Source organism: Bombina bombina, chromosome 10 (assembly GCF_027579735.1).
Source record: "Bombina bombina isolate aBomBom1 chromosome 10, aBomBom1.pri, whole genome shotgun sequence".
In the NCBI taxonomy this organism is placed as follows: Eukaryota; Metazoa; Chordata; class Amphibia; order Anura; family Bombinatoridae; genus Bombina; species Bombina bombina.
This window is the reverse complement of record NC_069508.1, coordinates 78,154,288-78,165,695: the sequence shown is the minus strand read 5'-3', so window position 1 is coordinate 78,165,695 and position 11,408 is coordinate 78,154,288.

The following is an 11,408-nucleotide window of genomic DNA, read 5'->3' as shown; positions in this document are numbered from 1 at the left end:
ATTTGTGATAGGGAACAAAGTGAGCCATTTTGCTAAACAGGTCTACAGCCACAAGGATGGTATTATAGTTGTTTGATTTTGGTAGATCAACTATAAAATCAACAGCTACTTCAGTCCATGGAATTGATGGAGTAGTGAGAGGTAGTAACAAACCATAGGGAGCTTGTTTTGTGGATTTAGAAACAGTGCAAGTATGGCAGGAAGCGACATATTGTTTTATGTCTTGAGACATCTTAGGCCACCAATAAGACCTCTTGGCGAGCTCGAGTGTCTTCCTTGAACCTGGATGACCCGCTAATAGAGAATCATGGAGTGTGTGGAGTACCATTTGTCTCCGGATTGGGGGAATGTATAGAAGTTCTTGATGGTAGTACAGGTTATCATCTTTCTTATCCAGAAGAGATAGGGGTTTTGTCAGATCTTCCGTTTGTTCTTGTACCAATTGTGGTTTGAAGTCACAGATAAATTAAATAAATCGATCTCTAGGTATCAAACTTTCGTCAGGTGTACGGTGACGTTCATAACATGATAACCTGGAGAGAGCGTCAGCTTTGTGGTTTTTACTTGCTGGACGATAGACTATTTGATAATTAAATCTAGTTAAGAATAGCTGCCACCTTACTTGTCTAGAAGAGAGGGTGCGAGTACTTTTTAAATACTGCAAGTTCCTGTGATCCGTATAGATCAATATTGGAACACTTGTACCCTCCAGGAGGTGTCTCCAGTGCTCGAGGGACAACTTAATAGCCAACATTTCCTTTTCCCCAATGGGGTAATTTTGTTCAGCTGCATTTAGAGATCGGGAGAAGAAGGCGACAGGATGAAGTGGTTGTTTTATGGTGTCTCTTTGTGATAAAACTGCACCAACGGCAATGTCTGAGGCATCAACCTCCAATATATATTGATTCTGAGGATTTGGAAACTTTAGTATGGGTGCTGTGGTAAACTTGAGTTTCAAATACTCAAAAGCCTTTTGAGCTTCTTGATTCCATCTAAAAGGTATGGTGGACTTTGTTAGTGTGGTTAACGGTTTGGTGAGTTTAGAGAAATCTTTTATAAATTTGCGATAAAAATTCGCAAAGCCTAAGAATCTTTGGACTTCTTTTCTAGACTTAGGACTGGGCCAGTCTTTAATGGTTTGTATCTTTGATTCCTCCATGTGAATACCTGATGAGGTGATTATGTATCCAAGAAAAGCTATGTTCTGTGAATTAAAGATACACTTTTCAGGTTTGAGATATAGGTGGTTGTCTCTTAACCGAGATAGGACTTGCCTAACATGTAATACATGTTCGGATAGGGTCTTAGAGTATATCAATATGTCGTCTAGATATATGACTATGAAGATGTCCAAGATATCTCTAAACAGGTCATTTATTAGGTATTGGAAGGTGGCTGGGGCGTTGCAGAGCTTGAAAGGCATGACTGTGTATTCATAATGGCCGTATCGGGTCCTGAACGCCGTCAGCCACTCATCCCCACTTCGTACTCTGATTAGATTATATGCCCCACGCAGGTCCAATTTCGTAAAGAATTTGGCCCCTTCTAATCTTTCGATTAATTCCGGAATCAAGGGTAAGGGGTACCTGTTTTTTATGGTGATCTTATTGAGTTGTCTGTAATCTATGATGGGCCTTAGGGAGCCGTCTTTGTTTTTAACAAAAAATATTCCGGCTCCCGCTGGCGAGGTAGAAGGGCGTATAAACCCCTTCCTTAGATTTTCCTCCAAGTAGGTTTTGAGGTGTTCGAGTTCAGTTTTGGAGAGGGGGAATATGTGGCCACAAGGTATATCTGCTCCTGCTACTAAGTCTATAGGGCAGTCATATTTCCTGTGTGGGGGTAAGGTCTCAGCCTCAGTTTTGTTGAAAAGGTCTATGAAATCCCTATACTCACTAGGTATATTGATTCCTGCATCTACCTGAGTGGTGTGCAGGATGGCAATAGGAAAGCATGTAGTGGTGCAATATTTAGAGCTGAATGTGAGTGACAGTGTGTCCCATGAGATATAGGGGTTGTGTAAACTTAACCAGGTCAATCCCAGTATGACAGGTGATACTGGTGAAGAAATGACATCAAAGGATATATATTCCCTGTGATGTTCATTAGTAGATACCAACAAGGGAATTGTTTGAAATTCAACAGGTCCTGAGGAAAGAATCTTACCATCTATACCACGCAAAAGAATGGGAGACTTTTTCTGCACCAGTGGTATTTTATTTTTATAAGTGAATTCCTTATCAATATAACATGCTGTAGCACCAGAGTCAATAATGGCTGGAACGTTGACTCGTAGGAGATCCCACTGTAACAAAAGATCAAGTTTACAATATGTCGTGGTAGATTCATAAGTATTACAGCAGGAGTAGGTGGTTACATTCTTACCCTTTCGTTGCTTCTGCAAAGAAGGACACTCTCTCACTGTATGCTCGTCTGAGGCACAATATAAACATAGGTTGTTCTCATGTCTTCTGTTTTTTTCTTGAGTAGATAGGGGCCCCTTCAGGAAACCGATATCCATAGGCTCTGATGTTGTTTTACTAGAGGCATGGGGTGTAGGGTTTGAATAGTGTTTTTTGTAGTGTGTCTCTGGGTAAGCCCTCTCATGCATACGTTCTCTGAGACGTCTATCTATTGTAATAGTGAGATTTATAAGTCCTTCTAAAGTGGGGGGTAAATCTATACGAGATAGCTCATCTTTGATAGGCTCAGATAAGCCAAGCCTGAATTGGTTTTTAAGAGAAACATCATTCCATTGGGAATCTTTTGCCCATTTTTTAAAGTCTGTGATGTACTCTTCAACAATCCTTTTTCTTTGTTTCAAAGCTCTAAGTGCTGTCTCAGCAGTTTGTTGCTTAAAAGGATCTTCATATAATTGACCCATAGCTGTTAGAAAGGCATCAAGTGAATTTAATATAGTATCGTTAGACTCAAAAAAAGTATTGGCCCATGTGCGGGGTTCACCTCTTAAATAGGAAATGACAGTCAAAACTCGTGACCTGTCATTTGGATAAGTTTGGGGCTTAAGTGTAAAAAGCAAAAGACAGGCATTTTTAAAATCCCTGTATTGGGACCTGTCACCAGAAAATTTCTCAGGCTGGCTGATTTGGGGTTCTGAGGAATGTATTTTAGGCTCTATATATTCCTTAATATAAGCTTTAAGGGCACTATTTTCTGCCTTAAGTGTAGATAGACCCTCTGTTAGTAAGTCAACTTTTTGATTTAAGGTTTGCATGCAGGCAGTCATCTCAGCTGGGTCCATTTTAGTGGCTTGTTATTCTGTCAGGTGCTGTATGATTTGCTAGGTGTTGAGAATAAAATCATACAATGAGGTTAAGAACCGCAGCTGCTGAGATTTTAGTTATATATTTTTATAGGAAGAAATGGGTGGTATGTAGCAGGTAGAGATTCTGATGTATGACATGAACTATCACCTGTGATAGTGTCAAACAACAGATAAATCAATTTGCAGAGATTTGATATCTGGGAGAATAGTGAGAGGACACTATAGTTACTCCATGTGTCTAATACACTGAAATTATGTAGCAGAGTCCCTCAGAGTATAACCCATATGTAGTGATTGTATAAAGTTAACATATGATAACCAATTTGAGCAATGATATATGTTATGATACAGCTGTATAGTTAAACTAAAGATTCTCACAAGTTGTGAATATGCAAAAAGTGAAAAAATAGCAAGTAATGGAAAAAAAAGAAATTGGTCTTAGAATTGCAGCAGTGCACAAACGTAGCGGAAAGGAAGCAACCTTCAAGTATAGATCTATAGTACCTGTGGGGGATAACCCCTAAGAATGCTCAGAGTAAATCCAAAACTGGAGAGTGCTTCACTGTAGTAGAGGGTCCGGTAAGGTTGGAGCTCTGTTTCTCCATGGTCGGCGTGTGACGTCACGCGCAGTGATCCGATGTAGATCCGGTTCTACAGTTGATGCTGAGACGGTTGTTTAGGAAGGCAGGAGGAACTAGCTTAGGCTCAGGATAATACCGCAAGCTACCAGGAGGCGGCAGACGGACAATAACAAGCAATAGGATAAGTAAGTAAGTGCTATATATAGGCAGGTTAATCAAGGAGTGTATTTCCAAACAGGACAATTACTTCAGATAACTAAAACACAGATGATCCTGACACTCTCTCTCCCTCTCTCCCCTCCCTCTCTCTCTCCCCTCTCTACCTCTCTCCTCTCTCAACCTCTCTCTCTCCCCTCTCTCTCTCTCCCCTCTCTCTCCTCTCTCTCTCTCTCTCTCTCTCTCTCTCTCTCTCTCTCTCTCTCTCTCTCTCTCCCCTCTGTCTATCTCTCTCTCCCCCTCTCTCTCTCCCATCTCTCTCTCTCCCCTCTCTCTCTATCTCCCCCCTCTCTTTCTCTCTCCCCTTTCTCTCTCTCCCCCTCTTTCTCTTCCCTCTCTCTCTCTCTCCATCCACATCTCCCCTCTTTCTCCCCTCTTTCTCTCTCCCCTCTCTCTCTCTCCCCTCTCTCTCCCCTCTCTCTCTCCCCTCTCTCTCCTCTCTCTCTCCTCTCTCTCTCTCCTTCTCTCTCTATCTCCCCCCTCTGTCTCTCTCTCTCTCCCCCCTCTCTCTCTCCCACTCTCTCTCTCCCACTCTCTCTCTCCCCTATTTCTCTCTCCCCTCTCTCTCTCCCCTCTCTCTCCCCTCTCTCTCTATCTCCCCCTCTCTCTTTCTCTCTCCCCTCTTTCTCTCCCTTCTCTCTCTCTCTCTCTCTCTCTCTCTCTCTCCACATCTCCCCTCTTTCTCTCTCCCCTCTCTCTCTCCCCTCTCTCTCTCCTCTCTCTCTCTCCTCTATCTTCTCTCTCTCCCCTCTCTCTCCCCCCCCTCTCTCTTTCTCTTTCCCCTCTCTCTCTCCCCTCTTTCTCTCCCCTCTCTCTCTCCACATCTCCCCTCTTTCTCTCTCCCCTCTCTCTCTACACATCTCCCCTCTTTCTCTCTCCCCTCTCTCTCTCCCCCCCTCTCTCTCTCCCCTCTCTCTTTCTCCCCCTCTCTCTCTCTCTCCCCTCTTGATCTCTCTCTCCCCTCTTTTGAGCTGTTTGAGCTCTCTCCATGGCCTTTCACGGCCCCGCCTCTCTCTCTCCACATCTCCCCTCTTTCTCTCTCCCCTTTCTCTCTCCCCCCCCTCTCTCTCCCCTCTCTCTTTCTCCCCCTCTCTCTCTCTCCCCTCTTGATCTCTCTCTCCTCTCTCCCCTCTTTTGAGCTGTTTGAGCTCTCTCCATGGCCTTTCACGGCCCCGCCCCCTTCACGCACCGTCATGCTAGACTCCGCCCCCTTCACGGGCATTCAAGCTAGGTTCTGCCCCCTTCACGGGCCTTCACGCTAGCCCACGCCCCCTTCAGATTCGGCCACGCCCCCGCGCACGCTCGGCCATGCCCACTTCTGCTCGTGGCAGTCGGCAGATCAGGTAGGGATTTAAGGCCAGGTGTGTTTGTCCTCTTGCTGTCTCTACTGCGCATGACAGCTTCGGACAAACACACTTGGCCTTTTATAGTATAGGATAGTTACATTGTAGCTAGCTTAGGGTTTATTTTTATTTTACAGGCAAGTTTGTATTTATTTTAACTAGGTAGAATAGTTACTAAATAGTTATTAACTATTTAATAACTACCTAGCTAAAATAAATACAAATTTACCTGTAAAATAAAACCTAACCTAAGTTACAATAACACCTAACACTACACTACAATTAAATTAATTAACCAAATTAAAAACAATTAAATAAATTAAATTAAATTAGCTTAATCACAACCCCCCCAACTAAATTACAGAAAATAATAAGCAAATTACAAGATATTTAAACTAATGAAACCTAATCTAATAGCCCTATCAAATAAAAAAGCCCCCCCAAAATAAAGAAAACCCTAGCCTAAACTAAACTACCAATAGCCCTTAAAAGGGCCTTTTGCGGGGCATTGCCCCAAAGAAATCAGCTCTTTTACCTGTTAAAAAAAAATACAAACAACCCCCACAACAGTAAAACCCACCACCCACACAACCAACCCCCTCAAATAAAATACTAACTAAAAAAACCTAAGCTCCCCATATCCCTGAAAAGGGCATTTGGATGGGCATTGCCCTTAAAAGGGAAGTTAGCTCTTTTGCGGCCCAAAGCCCTGACCTAAAAATAAAACCCACCCAATACACCCTTAAAAAAACCTGAAAAACTACTTACTATCGGAAGCGGCAGAAGTCTTCATCCAATCGGGCCGAAGTCCTCAACGAAGCTGGGAGAAGTCTTCATCCAAGCCGGGCGAAGTGGTCCTCCAGACAGGCAGAAGTCTTCATCCAGACGGCATCTTCTATCTTCATCCATCCAACGCGGAGCGGCTCCATCTTCAAGACATCCGACGCGGAGCATTCTCTTCATCCGGATTCTTCTTACTGAATGACGGTTCCTTTAAGTAACGTCATCCAAGATGGCATCCCTTAGATTCCGATTGACTGATAGAATTCTATCAGCCAATCGGAATTAAGGTAGAAAAAATCCTATTGGCTGATGCAATCAGCCAATAGGATTGAAGTTCAATCCTATTGGCTGATCCCATCAGCTAATAGGATTGAGCTCGCATTCTATTGGCTGATTGGAACAGCCAATAGAATGCAAGCTCAATCCTATTGGCTGATTGCATCAGCCAATAGGATTTTTTCTACCTTAATTCCGATTGGCTGATAATGATTGGGACAGCCAATAGAATGCAAGCTCAATCCTATTGACTGATTGCATCAGCCAATAGGATTGAACTCCGGATGAAGAGGATGCTCCGCGTTAAATGTGTTGAAGATGGAGCCGCTCCGCGTCGAATTCCAATCAGCCAATAGAATGCAAGCTCAATCCTATTAGCTGATTGGATCAGCCAATAGGACAAAAGCTCAATCCTATTGGCTGATTGCAACAGCCAATAGGATTTTTTCAACCTTAATTCCGATTGGCTGATAGAATTCTATCAGTCAATCGGAATATAAGGGACGCCATCTTGGATGACGTCATTTAAAGGAACATTCATTCAGAAAGAAGACGTCAAACGAAGAGGATGCTCCGCGTTGGATGTCTTGAAGATGGAGCCGCTCCGCGCCGGATGGATGAAGATAGAAGATGCCATCTGGGTGAAGACTTCTGCGGGCTTGGATGAAGACTTCTGCCGGCTTCTTGGAGGATGGATGTCGGATCTTCAAAACTGTAAGTGGATGTTCAGGGGTTAGTGTTAGGATTTTTTAAGGGTTTATGGGGTGGGTTTTATTTTTAGATTAGGGGTTTGGGCTGCAATAGAGCTAAATGCTCTTTTAAGGGCAATGCCCATCCAAATGCCCTTTTCAGGGCAATGGGGAGCTTAGGTTTTTTTAGTTAGTGGGGTATTTGTATTTTTTATTTACAGGTATTTACAAGAGCTGATTTCTTTGGGGCAATGCTCCGCAAAAGGCCCTTTTAAGGGCTATTTGTAGTTTATTGTAGGCTAGGGTTTTTTTTTATTTTGGGGGGCCTTTTTATTTTCATAGGGCTCTTAGATTAGGTGCAATTAGTTTAAATCTTTGATAATTTATTTTTTATTTTGTGTAACAGTGTTTATTTTTATTTTTGTTTGTTATTTTTTGTGACTTAGTTGTTAGTTTTTTGTAACTTAGTAATTTTTTAGTGTAGATTTGAATTACTTGAGTAGGGCAAGGTGTTTAAATATATAATATAGTTAATTTAATTTGTAGTTTAATGTAATTTTAGTATAACAGTTAGGGTAGATTAATTATTAGTTTAATATAGTTTAATGTAATTTTAGAATAATAGTTAGGGTAGGTTAATTATTAGTTTAATATAGTTTAATGTAATTTTAGTGTAATAGTTAGGTTAGGTTAATTATTAGTTTAATATAGTTTAATGTAATTTTAGTCTAATAGTTAGAGTAGATTAATTATTAGTTTAATATAGTTTAATGTAATTTTAGTCTAATAGGGTCGATTAATTATTAGTTTAATATAGTTTAATATAGTTTAATTTAAATCTAAAGGTAAGTTTAAATTTATTATAAGATAATGATGAGTTAATATTTAATATAAAGTTAGCGGGTTGTTAGGTTTAGGGGTTAATAGTTTAATTTAGTTTATGGTGATGTGGGGGCTGGCAGTTTAGGGGTTAATAGATTTAGTAAGGGGTAGTGATGTGGAAGGCCAGGGGTTTAGGGGTTAATACATTTATTTAGTTGCGGTGGGCTCCGGAGCGGCGGGATAGGGGTGATTAACTTTTATTTAGGTGGCGGCGGTGTCGGGACGGCAGAATAGGGGTTAATAAGTATAATGTAGGTGTCGTGGTGTAGGGGTGGAAGATTAGGGGCTAATAAGTATAATGTAGGTGGCGGCGGTGTAGGGGGCAGCAGATTAGGGGTGTTTAGACTCGGGGTACATGTTAGAACTTTTATTCTACCATAGAAATCATTGGGATATTGGGCAGCAGCGAACACAAGCTTTCACTGCTTTCAGACTCCCATTGATTCCTATGGCATCCGCGGCCTCAAGGGTGGCGGATTGAAAACTAGGTACGCTGGGCCGGAATAGAGGCGAGCGTACCTGTTAGAAATTTGATAACTAGCAAAAGTAGTCAGATAGTGCCAAAATTGCATTCAGAACATCTGTAATAACGTAAGCATCGATCTGTGTTGGACTGAGACCGGCGGATCGTATGTTACGTCACAAATTTCTACTTTTGGCGGTCTGTAGGCTTTGATAAATAAGGGGAATCAGGCTCTCCACAATTACGCTGCTGAATTCCAGCATATTTGTGGTTGATAGCTTGATAAATAGGCCTCATAGACATGTCTAAAGGTGTGTGTGTGTGTGTGTACATATGTATTTGTGTGTATTATGTATTTACAGACATATATACACATACATACATACATGCATATGTACACATATATAGACATATATATATATGTACATAGGAGTTTTTTGCAGTAAAGTAGCTGAAAACATGAAAACCATATTTACGTAATATTCATTTTTAATAAAGTGTTATACTGTGCATTTACTGTAAATATGCATTTCAATGTTTTGTTTTATATATTTTAAATAGATATTCCAATATATATGTGTGTATATACAGTATCCCACAAAAGTGAGTACACTACTCGCATTTTTGTAAATATTTCATTATTTCTTTTCATGTGAAAACACTGAATAAATGACACTTTGCTACAATGTAAAGTAGTGAGTATACAGCCTGTATAACAGTGTAAATTTGCTGTCCCTTCAAAATAACTCAACACACAGCCATTAATGTCTAGACCGTTGGCAACAAAAGTGAGTACACCCCTAAGTAGAATTGTCCAAATTCGACCCAAAGTGTCAATATTTTGTGTGGCCACCATTATTTTCCAGCACTGCCTTAACCCTCTTGGGCATGGAGTTCACCAGAGCTTCACAGGTTGCCACTGGAGTCCTCTTCCACTCCTCCATGATGAAATTATGGAGCTGGCGGATGTTAGAGACCTTGCGCTCCCCCACCTTCCATTTGAGAATGACCCACAGATTCTCAATAGGGTTTAGGTCTGGAGACATGCTTGGCCAGTCCATCGCCTTTACCCTCAGCTTCTTTAGCAAGGCATTGGTTGTCTTGGAGGTGTGTTTGGGGTCATTATCATGTTGGAATACTGCCCTGCGGCCCAGTCTCCGAAGGGAGGGGATCATGCTCTGCTTCAGTATGTCACAGTACATGTTTGCATTCATGGTTCCCTCAATGAACTGTAGCTCCCCAGTGCCGGCAGCACTCATGCAGGCCCAGACCATGACACTCCCACCACCATGCTTGACAGTAGGCAAGACACACTTGTCTTTGTACTCCTCAACTGGTTGCCGCCACACACGCTTGAAACCATCTGAACCAAATAAGTTCATAATGGTCTCATTGGACCACAGGACATGGTTCCAGTAATCCATGTCCTTAGTCTGCTTGTCTTCAGCAAACTGTTTGCGGGCTTTCTTGTGCATAATCTTTAGAAGAGGCTTCCTTGGGGGACGACAGCCATGCAGACCAATTTGAATCAGTGTGCGGAGTATGGTCTGAGCACTGACAGGCTGACCCCCACACCTTCAACCTCTGCAGCAATGCTGGCAGCACTCATATGTCTATTTCCCAAAGACAACCTCTGGATATGATGCTGAACAGATGCACTCAACTTATTTGGTCGACCATGGCGAGGCCTGTTCTGAGTGGAACCTGTCCTGTGAAACTGCTGTATGGTCTTGCTCAGTTTCAGGCTCTTGGCAATATTCTTATAGCCTAGGCCATCTTGTCATGTCACATGACACCGGGGAGGGAAAATGGCTAATTGGGCCCAATTTGGACATTTCCACTTAGGGGTGTACTCACTTTTGTTGCCAATGGCTTAGACATTAATGGCTGTGTGTTGAGTTATTTTGAGGGGACAGCAAATTTACACTGTTATACAGGCTGTAAACTCACTACTTTACATTATAACAAAGTGTCATTTCTTCAGTGTTGTCACATGAAAAGATATAATAAAATATTTACAAAAATGTGAGGGGTGTACTCACTCTTGTGGGATACTGTATATATATATATATATATATATATATATATATATATATATATATATAAAAGATAGGCAGCATGTAGAAAAGGATTCCAATGTAAATCCCACAATATCCACAGCAGCACAGAAAGCCAGCACCAAAGATATTAAATATCACCTTTTATTGTAGAAAATACATAACGTTTTGGCCCCAACCAGGAGGCCTTGGTCACATGAAACAAGTCTCTCAGGACAAGCATGGAGACTTGTTTCTGCTGCCTATCTTCTGGATTGATTAAAGTGGCCGTGCACAGAGTGGTTGTGGATGCTGGTGAGTGCAGATCTTATTGTAAATTTATATATATATATATATATATATATATATATATATATATATATATATATACATTTAAATATCTCTTTAAGAATAAATAGAACATATTCTGCAATGTGCAGAACAATATTATCTTGTTATGTTTCACTTATAAATAAACGTGAGCGTGCTTCCACGACTTGTGGGTGTTAGTTTTTTTTCATTTTTTACTTTTTCTGCTCCATTAAAGTCTATGAGGGAATGCGATTTTGTGTTTGCGACTTCTCAATTGTCTATTTGTTACAGCGGCATTGCGAACATGAGAGCTCAAACTTTTTACTTTCAACTCGTAATACAATCGTAAATCTCAGAGTACAAAAATTTACTCCTAGCTGTTTTAATGCTGGATCGAGAGCGCAAAATACCACTCAACTTGTAATTTAGACCTTAGTACTCTTTGTATCTTTTGTTGAAAAGCAGGATAGTAGGCTCAGGAGTGTGCACATGTCTGAAGCGACAATGCTTTTAGCAATCTCAGCTAGATGATAAAATTTAGTGC